Below are 15,801 nucleotides of genomic sequence, written 5' to 3' on the forward strand. Positions count from 1 at the left end.
AGTTCAAAATACTAGTGCATGTATTCTTTCTCATAATGTCCTTTATAGAATGTGAGCATCAAAATAACCTAGAGAACTTGTCAAAAATGAGAATTCCCTGGTATATCTAAGATCTTAAAACAAAACAAAACAAAATTCAAGAGCTCAGGATCTGTAATTTTTAATGATAATTCCAGGTGATTTTAGCACACTAAAGTATAAACACCACTCTACTGCATCAGTGGATTTATCTTTATTGATTCATGTACTATTTTTTTTTTTTTTTTTTTTTTGGCGGTACGTGGGCCTCTCACTGTTGTGGCCTCCCCCGTTGCGGAGCACAGGCTCCGGACGCACAGGCTCAGCGGCCATGGCTCACGGGCCCAGCCGCTCGGCGGCATGTGGGATCTTCCTGGACCGGGGCACAAACCCGTGTCCCCTGCATCAGCAAGCGGACTCCCAACCACTGTGCCACCAGGGAAGCCCCCATGTACTATATTCTTAAATCCATTCCTACTTATGTTTTCAAATAAAGAATTACCTCTTCATTAAATCCTGCCTTGTCATCCCAGTCACTACATATCCTACACATCTATTTACAATCAAATTCTAAAGTGCTTGTTACTGAACTAATATCACATATGCTTAAGAACACAGACTCTGGAACCAGATGTTTACATTTTGATTTCTGCAATATCTGGCATGTGCCCTGTGGAAATAACAAGCTCTCTTGTGCAGCTTCTTCACTGCAAATGTTTATAAAAATCAAACTTACTTCATCATGCTATTATTGAGATTACTTGAGTTAATGCAATGTAAATGTTTTAGAATGGTACCTGGCAAAAAGTTTTAGAATCAACTTCTAACAGTTTACTATTATTATTTTATCCCCATTCATTTTGATTCTTAGTATTAGTACTACAACTTGACCAGACAAGTTGTTTTTATGTGCATGTTATTATTTTTCAACTGTACTAAATATTTTTAAAGAAAACAATTCTTGTTTATATCTTAAGAAAATGTATTTTATGGGATAATTCTTTTTGCAACATCTCCTTAGAGGCAAAATGACAATTTCATTGTTCATGTTTTAACGAACAATTGATTTATTCTTACTGTCTGGCTACTATATAGCAGAATATTGCAGAATTTCTCAAATGTATGGGGGTGAGATGGCTATTTTTTACCAGATGTTTGCAGCTTACTTTTATAAGGCCACAGAAAATTGTACCAGTATATTATAAAATCAAAACCTCTAGTCTACTTTCATTGCCTAAGATTTTGACCATGTCCTGTGAGCTTATTGTAAATTGTGGTCTAAAGTGAACCAGAGGGACTTTAATGAAGGTGCAGGACTTTTACATGAGAGTATTTTTCCACTATGATACAGCATCAGATGTAGATCCTCATAAAGGAAAATAAAGTTGCATCTAACACATAAAATTTATGTAAAATTTTATTCTGCATCTGCACATAAGAAATCAAAAATGAGAGTGTCCTATGTTTTCATATTGCTTTCTTAAAATCTATGTAATGATAAATGTCATGTCTGTTTTTTGTGAAAAAATGTGTGGCATAAGCCTATTCTCTATAACATAGGTCTCACTGTGTGGTTTCCACATCAGTGTTAACCTTAAATGGCAATCACTATGTCAAGTTCAACTGTGATATGCATTCAAGAGAAATTACATATTTGTAATTACATTTAACTTGGCCCACTATACAGGGCTTCACATTAAAATAGTGTATAAATAATATGGCATGCAGCTGTAATATTAATTTCAATTTTGATCTTACTTGAATTCAGCTTTACTTAAAAGAATTTAGTGAGTAGAGAATGCTGCCAACTTCTTAACTTAAAACTCAAAAAAATTTTTAAAATCAAGAAATAAAAATAATCAGAAGAATAAAATGTAACTTATAAACTAAGCATGGCATATTGTGTGAAGATACCCATTTTTGCTACTTCTGGCAGTATCATTAAATTGGTCATAAAAGAATAAGAATGTCAGGGGAAAAGGGAGAGGATAAGACTGAGTGATATAAACAAATTTTTGGAGGATGGAAAGTGGATGGGTAGGTGTTTAGATATTATCTTCAAATTGAAAGGTGAAATTTGTCTTTCTACTGCATAAAGAGGCAACGTATTTTTCAGCACCTTGGACAGATCTCGAATTGGCTAGAGACAATTCTGAAGAGTAAGGTATGGGACTAAAATCATAAGAATACTAACCATCAAATAAGAGGAGGCTCGAGGCCAATACACCCTCCTCATATCAGAGAAAACACTTAACCAGGTAGTTACATCTCCCTAAGAAATAAGTAGGAAATTTATTCTATAGGACAAAATTAAGGACCTTCAGACACAGTAACAGCAGGCAGAGGTCTTATACTGAAAACAAGGGCAATTAGAGAAAAGTATACTATTAACAATAAGACCCTCAAGCTCATTATGTAGGTTAGCTCTGAGACAAAAAGCACACAGGCATAATTCTTCTATCATTTCCCTCAGGAGAATAGGCTGTTCTTCTCTGAATATAACACATAAGCCCACAGAAAATACCTGTTGTGATGTGTGGGGGTTATTCTCATAAAATGGGTGAGTTCTTATCTGATTTTTCACTTAAAATAGAGATGCCAAGCTATCTTTAAAGTCTCACTCTCAATTATGTAGAGACAACCGTGATCACTCACATAGCTTTGAGGAAAGAATTTTGCAAGAATGAGAGAAAACGAAACCAAGAAACTGGAAAAAGCAACTTAGCAAAAACAGGCAATAAAGAGACACTGGAAGAAAACAAATCAATATGGTTAATATCCTCAGTAATGTCAGAAAGTTTACTAAATCCATAAAATAAACACAAGATGCTTTAAAAATGGGCATTCCATAAAGAAAAAATATACTTGTAAGTAAAAATATAATAACCATAGTAGAACTTTCATTTGGAGATAAATTTGAGGATTTCTTCAATGAGTACAGTGAAAACACAAAGAAGAGAAAAATTAAGAAGAAACATAGGACAAATTTAGGCCATCAATCTAGGATCGACACCCAAACGTCCAGAAACAGAAAACTGGGAGAGGATGCTTGCTTCGGCAGCACATATACTAAAATTAGAAAACTGGGAGGCGGGGACAGGAGTTATCAGAAGGATGGTGCAAGATGATTTCCTAAACTAAAGGGCGAGACATTTTCACATTCAAATAGTGAATCTGGTTTTCATGACATTTAGTGAAAATTAAGCCACATGAAGCACATCAATTAATAATTCCAGATCACTGAGATTAACTAGATAATTCTACTTAAAATGTTCTTTCTTGCTCTCAACATGGCCCATAGCAGAACTGAAGGGCCCCCAACATTTCCTATCATCATATCCTCAACAGTATAGGCTGCCTGAAACAGCAGTCCCAGTAAGGAGACTTATTGGGAGGGTGTGACTGACTAACTCTTTTTTAAGAAAGTGTCGAACACTTCCTAACCCTAGCAACACAAACTCTTTTTTGACATTCACTTGAACTAAAAATCTGTCATTACCAAAGTCCATTAAACACTCATCTTCTTCTCAGAACTAGCTTAAGTTTTGTGCAAAAATTATGGCCTGGATGTTGGATGAAGGTACTATTTTGTCCCTCTTACCACACATGTACTAAAGAGGTGAACTAGGCTCTTGATTAACTTTTCATTATCACTTGTGCATTATTGTTTCATCCTTCTCCCTGAAATATCCGGCAACTTGGAGGTGCACATTATTGCTCCAGATGCTTCTCCTTGAACTTCCACTTTCCTGGTCATTATTCTTAATCAATTAAATATTATAATGGCTGGCTCACAGTTCCTTTGGCCTGTAATATTCTTGTTTTCATTCTTGATTTAAATATCTCTGTCTTCTACATGTTCAATTGTATTGCCTTCCACTCCATTTCAGTCATCTACTCCCATATCCCTGGTCTTATCATTGCTAATGACTGTTCCACTTCTAAAGCCTTGATTTCAACACATAATACCTGGGCTAAGAGGAGAACATCTGGATGCTAACTTTAAACCTGCCTACAATTATGTGAAGAGCTCTTTCCCAGAATACAATGCTTAATCTTTCAAAATTGCCAATGAGATTGCTTAGGAACACTTTTTGAAAAATACTTAGAAGCTGAGTGATTTGTAGCAACAAAGAAAATGTGAATTTTTAAATTCTGGATATTTTTAGCATAGATTTTATTTAGTTAAATGCACAAAAACATTTCCATTTAACAACTGCTTGTTTTCTAAGAAAACATCAAGTAAGTATTCTGTGGTTAGGTGCAAGATAAGATCATCATTGCTGTTGCAAGTTGAGACAAAAAATAAATGGTAAAAAGATAAAGTATCCTATATTTGAACAAATTATATGCCTCCATTAAGTTTAAAAATCCATAAGAAAGAGAAATAAGATGCTTTAGTTTGTTACAATGGGATTTATTCATCATTTCTACAAACCTTAATAGAGCTGTAGTTAAAATATAGAAATCTTGATGGAATTGTTTTAAAAGAAGAAAACCTGTTATACTGAGACCCCAAATGTATTCAGAAAGTTGTTTCCATTTAGACTATCAAAATTTTGCAGCCTTCTTTGCATTATTGTTTGCATGCTTAAGTCTTGACTTTCATGTTAATTTAATGTTAAATGTTATCCTGAAAATAAGTACTTAAAGCTTTATTCTGAACACTGTTCAGGCTCATATTATAAGTTTATGAAAACAGGGGCTGTAAACTGAAACAAAATTTTCTTATAACTATGGCAACCTACATACTGTTTTAATGAAAAATGTCCGTATAAAGCTTTACCAAGCATCAAAAATGCTCTAAACAAAAACATATCTTTGTATTATATATTTGGATTGATAGCCTGCAGAACTAAGATAACAGGATTCTGTCATTTAAGAAGTTGATATAAATGGCTCTGTAAGCTCCATATTATTTCTTTATTACTTGCTATGATATTGTGTGGGGACATCACTTATCAAATTGTAAGTTTCGATGTGCTATCTCAGGTTAAAATGAAAGCATTAGTGAAAAGCTTATGTGGATTTTATTGCCATCAATGAGTTTTGGCTTTACCTCAATGGACAATAGAACAAAATATCCTTATTTTATTAAATCAACATGCTAAAGGTAAGAAATGAAGATATAGGTTTTTCCTTCCATTAAACAAACACCTTTTAATGTAAAAAACAAAGGGCATAAAGTTATGAAAATTATAGTAAATATTAAAATTTAACATTATAGAGTTTAAATTAAGTGATAATTTTGCACTGTGTATTGTGTACTATTAAATGTTGTAGAAAAGAGTGACTCAATTTCTATTCTTATTTCTTTTAAATAAGTATTACTTACTGTTTGATAGTTAATTTTGTAGTCTTATTTTTCATCAATATTGGAGGACAATTATAGGTATCTTTCGAAAATTATGGCAAAATTTACTCAAGTCATTTAAATATGCTTTTAGAAAACACCTCCTTTGTTGTATAACTGCAAATAGACATTACTGAATATAAGTTTTGGCATAATTTTTCTTAAGAATCATTGGGTCAATATTTGGAAATTGGTGTTCGTGTTGGCTCAAAGAGCAATCATGTCTCTGAATAGGCCCCTAACAGATTTTACACTCATGATAAAGCCAACGGCATATTCATCTATCTTCATAATCAAGTGTAAGTTAAGAGTTGATGGGTGTTCCATAAGCATGCATAAATGATGCTTTCATCCCTTGCATCTGTTCATATTAATAATGATAATTCTTAAACAGTGATTTTCATCTTTGAGTGTTACAAACGCCAACTAATAATTAATCCCTTAAGTGCTTAATTGCATATGGATAATTAAACTCACTCTTTGCTGGCAATGTTTATAGAGAAAAAATGAAAAGGCAAATTATATCAAGCCTGATTTTCTAACCAATGGTTTGAAGATGTGACTTCCATATATGTGGGTAGAAGCATCCTTTATAGCCCCATTTCTGAAAATACCTTTTGAAGATAAGCACTTCCACAATACTGAGAAATATTATGTAATTATTTCTGTTTTTGAGAATTACAAAGAACATTAGTATATTAAAGCTGTTGAGATATAAACTGTTTATTTCTGTGAAACACAGAACATCAGAAACTTACTTGGTCTTTGAATATCTTTTTCATAAGACCCAACTCATTCGGAATGAGTTTCATTTGGAAGGAGTTTTGGAAATGATGTAGTTTGTTGTATAATACCTCTCAAGGAGGCGGAAAATTACTAGAGTTATATTCTTTTTTCTAACTTGGCTGCATGGTCTTCTGCATTCAAAAGCCCTCTCAAGTGTTCATTCTTCAAAATGGTTCTGAATATTATTTCAGACAATATCAGGAAACTTTTATAAAATCAAAACACAATAGATATTGACTTCCTATTGTCACTGACCTAACAATAATTATTCAGCACTAAACACTAAATGCTCACAACAGCGCTTCTCAGTGAAGGCACTCTTGGCGAGTTAGTTGGCGTATTTCTTCATTGTGAGGGATTTTAACACACACTGTAGAAAGTTTAATATTCTTTTCCCCATTCCCAGTGTCTTCCTTGCTTTCACACTTGATTATGGACTGCTGATTATTATTTTATAATTGTCAATATGCCTTGTGTCCTCAATGTGTCTGTGCTTCAAGAACTCACATCTCATAATCTTATGGCACTTTGTATAGTTTGGTGTACACAATATTTATTCACCAAAGATTATTAAATTACTGCTACATAGTATTTGGATATTTTCTGGAGAACTGAGGGTATAGCTACCATTTTCTCAAGACCAGTATCCAAAAGTGTATGTAGGTATGTATTGGGACAAGAAAACCTACGGCAAATTCAGGACTTATATTAGAAACTCTGTTTTCCCTAAGCTAATCAACATTGTAGGATATGTATTTATTTTTTACTTGTCTGTGCTTGTAAATTAATCTTTACACATTATAAAATGGAAAACAAAAGCTGCAATTTGATAAATGTACTTAGTAATAAACATCTCAGCCTGTTTTACTCATTTTACAGATATTAGCAATGTCCATGTTACCATGAAGGTAAAGAGAGAGTCAATTATTGGAGATAAAATATAGTAGCACAACACAGGAACACAAGGAATAATTTTAAATTAATTAGTGAAAGGATGGTCAAGGGAAAACTTATGTGTCTTCAAGCAGGGGTGTCTACTTAAAGTGGGGTTGGTACTACCTTCTATCAAATACAATTTTTCTTACCTTTTTCACATGCTGACTTGTTCTCTCCTACCAATTTTTATTAAGTTTGATATTAAAGACAGTAAGGTATGGGTTTGCTGTTTATCTATGTATCTATATCTCTCAGTGGTAAAATCTTAAAACTTTTAGCTTTGTATGTAAATAACTTCAGTGCAAAGGTAAGTTTATGATGGATAATTACCTATATTATCAATGATCTTTTTAAAAATCATCTTTTTGCTTGAATATAATAACAAAAAAGAAGTGACTATCACTCCATGAAAAAATATTGTATCATTGTTCTCTCTGTAAGAACAGTTTATGTAAATTAATTTTGTTAAATATTCAAATTCACTAATAACCCAGAGGTACTATGAGAAGAAATTTTGATTAAAACGATTGGGGTCATGGCAACAGATCAACTGGGTTGTTATTTTGAGAGCCAAGCCATACTACAAAAATTTTGAGTAAAGCACGTGAAATAGTTTTTATTCTCATGATATGTAATTTTTGGAAAAGAGTTAAAAACACAAAAGGCCAGAGTTTCAAGGGCACTGTTTATCTGTATTCTATGAAATATATCACCTAATTGTTATGCTATTAGATCAATATGCTATGGTATGGCAACTCCAATATTTTGGGAGATGATAAGTACCTGGGGTTTGTTATACGGATCAAGAGTATATGGAATTTATTCTAGACCCTGTGGAAATGTGATCTGGATATTTGAATATTGTTTAAATAAAAACTTTTTAGCCGCATAAGGCAATTAGGACAAATTCATATTTTCTGAAGCAGAATATCATGATATAACAATGCGGTAAATAATAATGGGAAAGCAGAGGAGTTACCGCTATTAGGCCCAGGAAGTGCCAGAAACTGTAGCCTTTTCTGTCTGGTGTTTTAGCTCTTTGGCTAGAGAGCTAGAACACAACTCTTCAGTGTTCTATTTTCTCATCAATAAGTGGAGACTAATAATAAAATCTATTACATTGAATTTTTGTGACGATTAATTGAGATAATATGTGTAAATGCTTATAAAGAATAAAAATTATGCTGTGTCTAATTAAAATAAGTTATTGTTAATATTATTATGTGCAATTATAAGCTGCAACTTGAGGGGAGGTTTTGCTGTCCAATACGTTTCTTCTTTTCCACAAATCTGCAGATGATAGAAATCCTGACATTGTAAATAATTCCTTTGTGTTAAAGAAGTCACTCATTAAAAACAACCATGTGGAAATACAAGATATTAATTTAGTCACTAAATCTTTGGTGGGAAACACGTACTTTAAAATTTTCCCAGTTAGCATGTATTTTGTTGTTGGAGTATAGTGTGAAACACTTATAAAGGAAAGCAGTGCAAATTTCAGTCTAATATTTTAGAAAATATTGGCACCATACTGTCACTGCGTAGGTAGAAGGAGACTGGAAAGACAGAAATCATTAAAAGATAAGTCTAAAATGTTTTAAATTTTCCAAAGGAAAAAAAATGGCTATTTTTAAGACCCATACAGTATATTGTACATTGGCAATGAGAGTCCCAATGATCAAAGATTAAACACAATTTTGTTTCTCCCTATACATTTTTCTCTTAATTATGAGTCCTTAAACTCGAAGGAAAAAATAAAAGACAAATTTAGGAGGAGGAACTTGCATTTTTTGGTGCAAATGAATTTGATCAAGGTAATATCCTCCCAAATATGAAAAGAATCCTTAGCATGAGAAAAAGGTTTATTTAAATAGCACATGCACTTACTATTTTGGATATATATTTTATAATTAGACATGCTTACGATACTTACATACAAAGCAATCTTACTTACAGAACTTTAAAATCAATAAACATTTTATTTGGGTTCGCCAAAAAGTTCATTCGGGTTTTTCCGTGAGATGTTATGAGAAACCCAAACGAACTTTGTGGCCAAACTATATAACAGAATGTATACATTCCAGGTTCTGCTGGCCTTGCTTCTGAGTAAATAAATGCAATGTATTAGAGATTTAGCACAATAAAAGTCATAATATCAATTGCAAATATATTGTCACTTCACTAGAGTACATGTTATGAAATAAAATTAAACCTATAAAATTAAACCTGTAAAAGAAGTTTTTTTTAATAAAAAAAGATTAGAGACTTCATATAATTATAATACCCAGAGCAAATGAACTGGAAATGGTATCACATTTCATTTTGACATAAAGTATAGCTAAAATCATCATTATTTAATAAAACACAAATTGTTAGTTATCAGGAATGTTTAAATTAGGTGATATGTAAATCACATTGTCCATAGGAGTTTTCTTTTCTGCTTGTCCTCTAGGAAATTACAACTTTAGGAAAAACCAAAACTTTCTCAATTTGGATTGCTTGCAGATCCCCACCATTTTGCTAATTACTGTACCTGTCCCTCTCTCTGACATTTTGTCGGTTTCACTGAGGTAATGGTTGCATACATTAAGGAAAATTTAGTTCTGAAAGTCTAATCTGATAAAAAATTTTACATAACTGTTGATTGCAAATCAAGTCTCTGAGGAGGAGGTAGAATGGCAAACTAAGCAGCTAAAAGCTTTTCTCAGGCCTTCCTTCTTGAAATATTTCCTTAACACAGGAAACAGTAAATAGCATTTGCCCCCTTGAACATATCTAATAGTATGTAATTCATTAGGTTCATTATTAAACTGTGGATTTATGACTTTTCCCTGGGATCAGCTACTTCATATTTCATTCTAGAAAAAGCCACATCCAAAATGACAAGTAAAGCTGTTGGCACAGATTTCGATTAGATTTTTGCCAAAATAACTAGATTCCTTAGATACACGTTTTTAAATAGTACAGTTAATTTTTAGAACAGATTTTATATTGTTAAACTCTTTAATACTGCTTATGCAAAATAATGCTGAACAAAGAACTACATTGTGATTTATCTAGCTTAATATGCATGTAATTATTTAGCATAGTGAAAGAAAGCAGAAACATGGGTAATTAAAAATTCCCACATTTTTTGTGTTTGATGCTTTTTCTTTCTTAATTTGCATGGATTAGTCATCAAAGTAGATTGACTGGGAGTCTATTAGAGGGATAGGGTTTTATATAATGCTCATTCCATAACTTTGCAGAATTCCCTGCTAAAATGAATTTGAGAGTGAGACAGGGACTTCAGACTAACATGACATCCAAATCTTTCTTCCTTGAATTGCCAAAAAATAGGGACTAGCCTTACCCCTCCATCAGTTCCAACCTCAAAAGGAAAAGTACTGATAAGAACAGAGCACAAGGAGAATTGAACAGGCCCTCAGAAGGCAAGTATTTCCTAAGGTTCATCTACCATGTCTGGGGCAAAGAAGACCAACAGAGCCAGACAGCATGAGTGAAGACTGCTTACTGCTTCCAGACTCAGCATTTTTGCCCCCAAATGAAGTGGGAGTATCTCCCAATACATGATGGATCTAAAGAACAGGCCAATAACTTTGCATCTCACAGGAAACATGGTGTAAGGAAGCAGATAGAGGCAATGCCCTCTTTAGAACTAGGAACAGCAAGACACGATTCTTTATAGTTTTCTATTTTATCTAAAAATAAAGACACAAATACGAGAATGCCAATGGTTTCTGAGAGATTTTTTGACAACTGAAACAAAAATATTAGTCAATAATGTTTTCAATGGCTTCAGAAGAAAAGGCCATATTCCAGCTTAAATTACAGAGCATGTGATAACTAAGGTCATTGTATTTAGAGCAGAGTTTAAATGCTGTCAAAACGAAATTGCTATAATTAAACTGTATTCTTTCACAACTTCCCATTCATAGCTAACATCCAAAAGCACAGCATGTTAATTCAGGTAAGCATGACAAAGGTAAGATTAATAAATGTAAAAACACTGAGAAAGATAAACAACTGCAAGTCTATTCATTAAAATGCTTCAGAGGGATTCTCCAACAGAATCAGAAGAAAGCATTGCAATAAGCACTGGCAAACATGAACAACATAGCAGAATGTGCTAGTCTATAAATACTAGCAATGGAGTGGTTTAGCAGAAATTAACACAGCATTCTCCCAAATGATGAAAGGTTTAACCTTATATGTTACACATTCCTTTAAGGATAAACAGGTAATTAGGTCACCATTTCTATGCAGGGAGGGAGAAGGAGGTTTTCTTTGAAGATTCACAAAATATACAGTTAAGAGAGACTTTAGAATTAGAAAGCGCTCAATTTGAATCTTACTTCTATCATTTACAAGCTGTGTTGCTTTGGACAAGTTATCTAATTACACTTAAAATAAATAAAGCAACCTGGAACACATGGTTTAGTTATACCTCTTCTCAAATACAGTCCTTATTTTTCACTAGCTGAGTGATAATGGATAAATTATTTCTGGGTCATAGTTTCCTCATCTGAAAATTGGGATAATGAATATTCACCATTTGACAATAATGTTTGATAAAACCTCCCAGAGATTTTGTGAACATAAAATGTGATAATATATGTGAAGTATTCATTATTTTGTTTTAACAAATATTTATCTCTATCACTACTAATTATATTCTTTAAGAAAAAGGTTTGGGAAGATATTAAATTGCTCCCTTTGTGACAATGACACTATAAAACAAAATGAAAACAAGTATTCTCACATATTGCTGATGGGGGTGTGAATTTTTACAACTGAGAAAACAACATGAAAATTCCACTTATTTGTATATACCCAAGAGAATTTAAAAGAGGTTCACAGGAAATCTTACATGAATATTCATAGGAGCACTATGCATAATAGCTAAATGTGTAAACAATTCAAATGCCTATTAAGTTATAAACCGATAAACAAAGGTAGTTTATCTAACTGTGGAATATTATTCAACCATGAAAAGGAATGGAGTACTGATATGTGCTACACCATGGGTGAACCTTGAAAACTTATGTCAAGTTAAAGAAGCCAGACACAAAAGGCCATGTACTGGATGATTCCGTTTCTATGAAATGTCTAATAAAGGCAAATCTGAGTCTATAGAGACAGAAAGTAGATTAGCTGTTGCCAGACCCCGTGAGAGGAGGAATGGGGAGTGATTGCTAATGGATATGGGGTTTCTTTGGGGGGTGATGAAAATATTCTAGAATTAGATAGTGGTGACAACTGTACAATCTTGTGAATATTCTAAAAAATCATTAATTGAACACCTCAAAATGGTAATTGCCCTTGTCTGTGAACCTACTCTATAGAAAGAAAACTACCAACAAATACATAAAAATTGTTAGTTCAGGATATTTGTCATGGCAAGCAGTTGATAACAACAAAAATGACCATCAAAAAGGAATGTCTGACTATACGCTAATAAAATAATAGCAAAATTGTTCGGGTACTTACTCTACCTAAGGTTTCGATTTGCAATTTGCATGTATTGTCTTTTGGTTAATCATACCAATGTTCTTTCGGTAGCCATTATTTTTAATTTCCTCATTCTATAAAAGATGAAATTAAATCATGGGAGAAAATGATATCTAAAGTGGCATTGTTTGTATTCCATACCTCAATCAGCTTCCATAGTTTGGAACATGAAGTCTTATTAAGTAGAGTGAGTCAGTTCTGCATGTATTGTTATGCAAGGATGTCCAGGCTAATACATGTGGAAGCAGTAGCATGTTGTAATTAAAATCACGGATTCTGGAGCCACAGAGTCTTAGTTTGTATCCCAGCTCTAAAAAGTACTTGCTCAATCATTGGGCAAAGTATTAGTTTCTCTGTGCCTCAGTTTCCTTCTTAGTCAATGAAATGAGGATAATAATGCCTAAGTCATAGGGTTGTTTTGATTATTAAATGAAATATTTCACACAAAGTGCTTAGCACAAATTGGAATATAGTAGAAACTATGTGATAGTTAATTTTATGGGTCAGCTTGGCTAGGCCACGATACCCACACATTTGGTCAAATATTATTCTCAATGTTTCTCTGAGGGTATATTCTAGATGAGATTAACATTTAAATCCGTAGACTTTGAGGATAGCAGACTACCAGACAGTTCTCCACAGGTGAGCCCCATCTCATCAGTTGAAGACCTTAATAGAAGGAAGATTGATTTCCCTGGAGAAAGAGGGAATTTTACCAGCTGACTGCCTTCAGTCAGACTCAACGGCAACTCTTCCCTGGGTCTCCAGCTGGCTGGCCAACCTTGCCAATTTTGTACTTGCTGGCCTCCACAGTCATGGGAGCCAACTCCTTAAAATAAACCTCTGTTCTCTCTCTCTCCATACACACACACACACACACACACACACACACACACACACACACACACACACGTATACACACATACCATATTGGTCTGTTTCTCTGGAGAATACAGAATAATACACCCTAGCAAATTTCACTCTTAATTTATTAAAAAGAAAAATGCCAAAAAAATATATCTTATAATCCCATTTTTGTGAAAAAAAAGTCTTTGTTTATACACATACCTGCTTCTTATACATAGAGAAAGAGGTAGAGGGAGGCATGTGAGAGTGAATAATGAAGAAATAGCTTCAGACTTTCTATTGATATTTTGTACATATCTGTGTGCCCCTACTTTGATTCATTAAGCATGTGGCTTTTGCAGTGTGAAGAAAATGCCATAAAATATTTAAACTTTTTAAAAAAGATTTAAAAACCAACAACCCAAACAACAACAATCACAAACAAGGAATCTGGGAAGAATCTTTGCTTATGTGAATATAGAGGCAGAGTTACTCCCACTGTCAACTGGGCCACAATTGACAGTGAAATGTTAACAAGAAGAAGGACAAAGCTGTGTCATGGTCTGAACTGGGACACGAAAGTAGAGAATCTGTGAAAAAATCAGTCTAATATGAAATTATCAGTTTTTGTCCAAGACCTCTCTTTGATTTTATCATATCATTCAATTTTCTGAATGATTTATGAAAGTTCTTTGGAGATTCTTACTGTACACAATAATGTCTAAACTGAAACTGACAGTCAGCCTGTCTATTTGAATTGTCTGTATGAGAGAATTCAACATACTACGTCAAATTTCTTCAGCTAATGTCTTGATTATCAGATGAACTTACATAAAACATTGATTTTGCTGAAATTTGCCCAAAACTCTCCAAAAGGTCCCACTAATAAATTGAGTAATATTTCTAAGAAATAAAACAACTTCTTCTCTTAGATTTTGAAGGTCTATGATTTTTTGCTTTAGCCCATATTTGAAAACTAATTCCTGGTGAAAAGTCTTGCTAAAAGTCATACAGCAAATTGATAGCAAAGCTACAAATAGAACCTAGTAATTCTTATTTTCAGGTCCAGACTTTAATCATTGAACCAGACGAGTTGCCACTTTCTTTGACTGATCACCCTTAGCATTTAATCCTTCTTCCAAGATTTCCATTTACAGAGGTGACATAATTCAAGATTTCTGCATGGTTCACATGACAGACAAAGGCATGTGTGGGATTAATTTGCTGAGGATGACAAAAATTACAAAACTGAAATGGTTTTGGAGAATAAGTGCAAAATATGCTTGGTATTTTATAACGGAAGACTGCCAGGAAAATGACAAGGATGTGCAGTGTGTCACTGCAATAATCCCGTGGCTTCACTTACTCTATCAAATGCATACAGTGGTTGGAAAATAGATGGCAAGAAATTATTTACTGGAGATGCTGATACAGAAAGACATACTCAAACTCAAGGACACATTACTATCAGTTGGAGGGCTACCAGCCTCAAGCCTGCAAGGGCTAAACATTCTATATCCTGAAATTAGTACCCTAAGCCTCATGAAACAGCAGAGACAGTATAATAGCCAGAGAAACACAATGCCCAGCTGCCACCATGGATTCCAGGGTGCTGTGTACACTCTAAAGAGAGAGGATGCAGCTGCTTCTTCCCCAATTGAAGTTCGGAGTAGCTGTTGCTTCTTATCCACAAGCCCAGGCCTTGAGGGGGAGCAGCATAAAATGCTAATAAGGAGCAATATTTTCAAACTGAGTGATGATTTCTTATTTGTAATAGAGGTGAGTAAAGATACAAGCAGCTTCCTTTACCTTTCTTTTTTTTTTCTTATTTTTTTCTGCATTCACCCATCTCATTTAATAGCTCAGAAAATTAAAATGCTCTTCTGAATATGCACAGTAAAGCAACTATATCTGATTAAGTCTCTGATTAATTGAAATTGGAAGAGATCCAATGGCAAGTCTAGATTAAACTGCATCTTACTTTTTAGATACAGTTTCATAATGCTGTATGTATGTATAGCTATGTATGTGTGTTTTCCATTTTATTCTACTATGATCTTGTCCAGAAGATGAAAGGTATGTAAGGAGATACAGTGGCAGACCCTTAGGTGCAGAGATCTATCATATGAATTTGAAGTAGCCCACCTGAATATATATCTTGTGAGGGAAGATTGTTGTGTAACCAGCTCACTGTTGTGTTAGTTATATAAAAGGACACTTAGGAATAAGTCTTTACAAAGTCTGCCTTGTGAAAGAGATGCTGCTTACCTGGTGTGCTTAAAGTGGTAGCAGAATTGTACCTGCAGTTGAGTCCATACTGTTCATAGTTTTCACTAATAATATCTGAAAGG

This window comes from Phocoena sinus, chromosome 18 (assembly GCF_008692025.1).
Source record: "Phocoena sinus isolate mPhoSin1 chromosome 18, mPhoSin1.pri, whole genome shotgun sequence".
Classification (NCBI taxonomy): Eukaryota; Metazoa; Chordata; class Mammalia; order Artiodactyla; family Phocoenidae; genus Phocoena; species Phocoena sinus.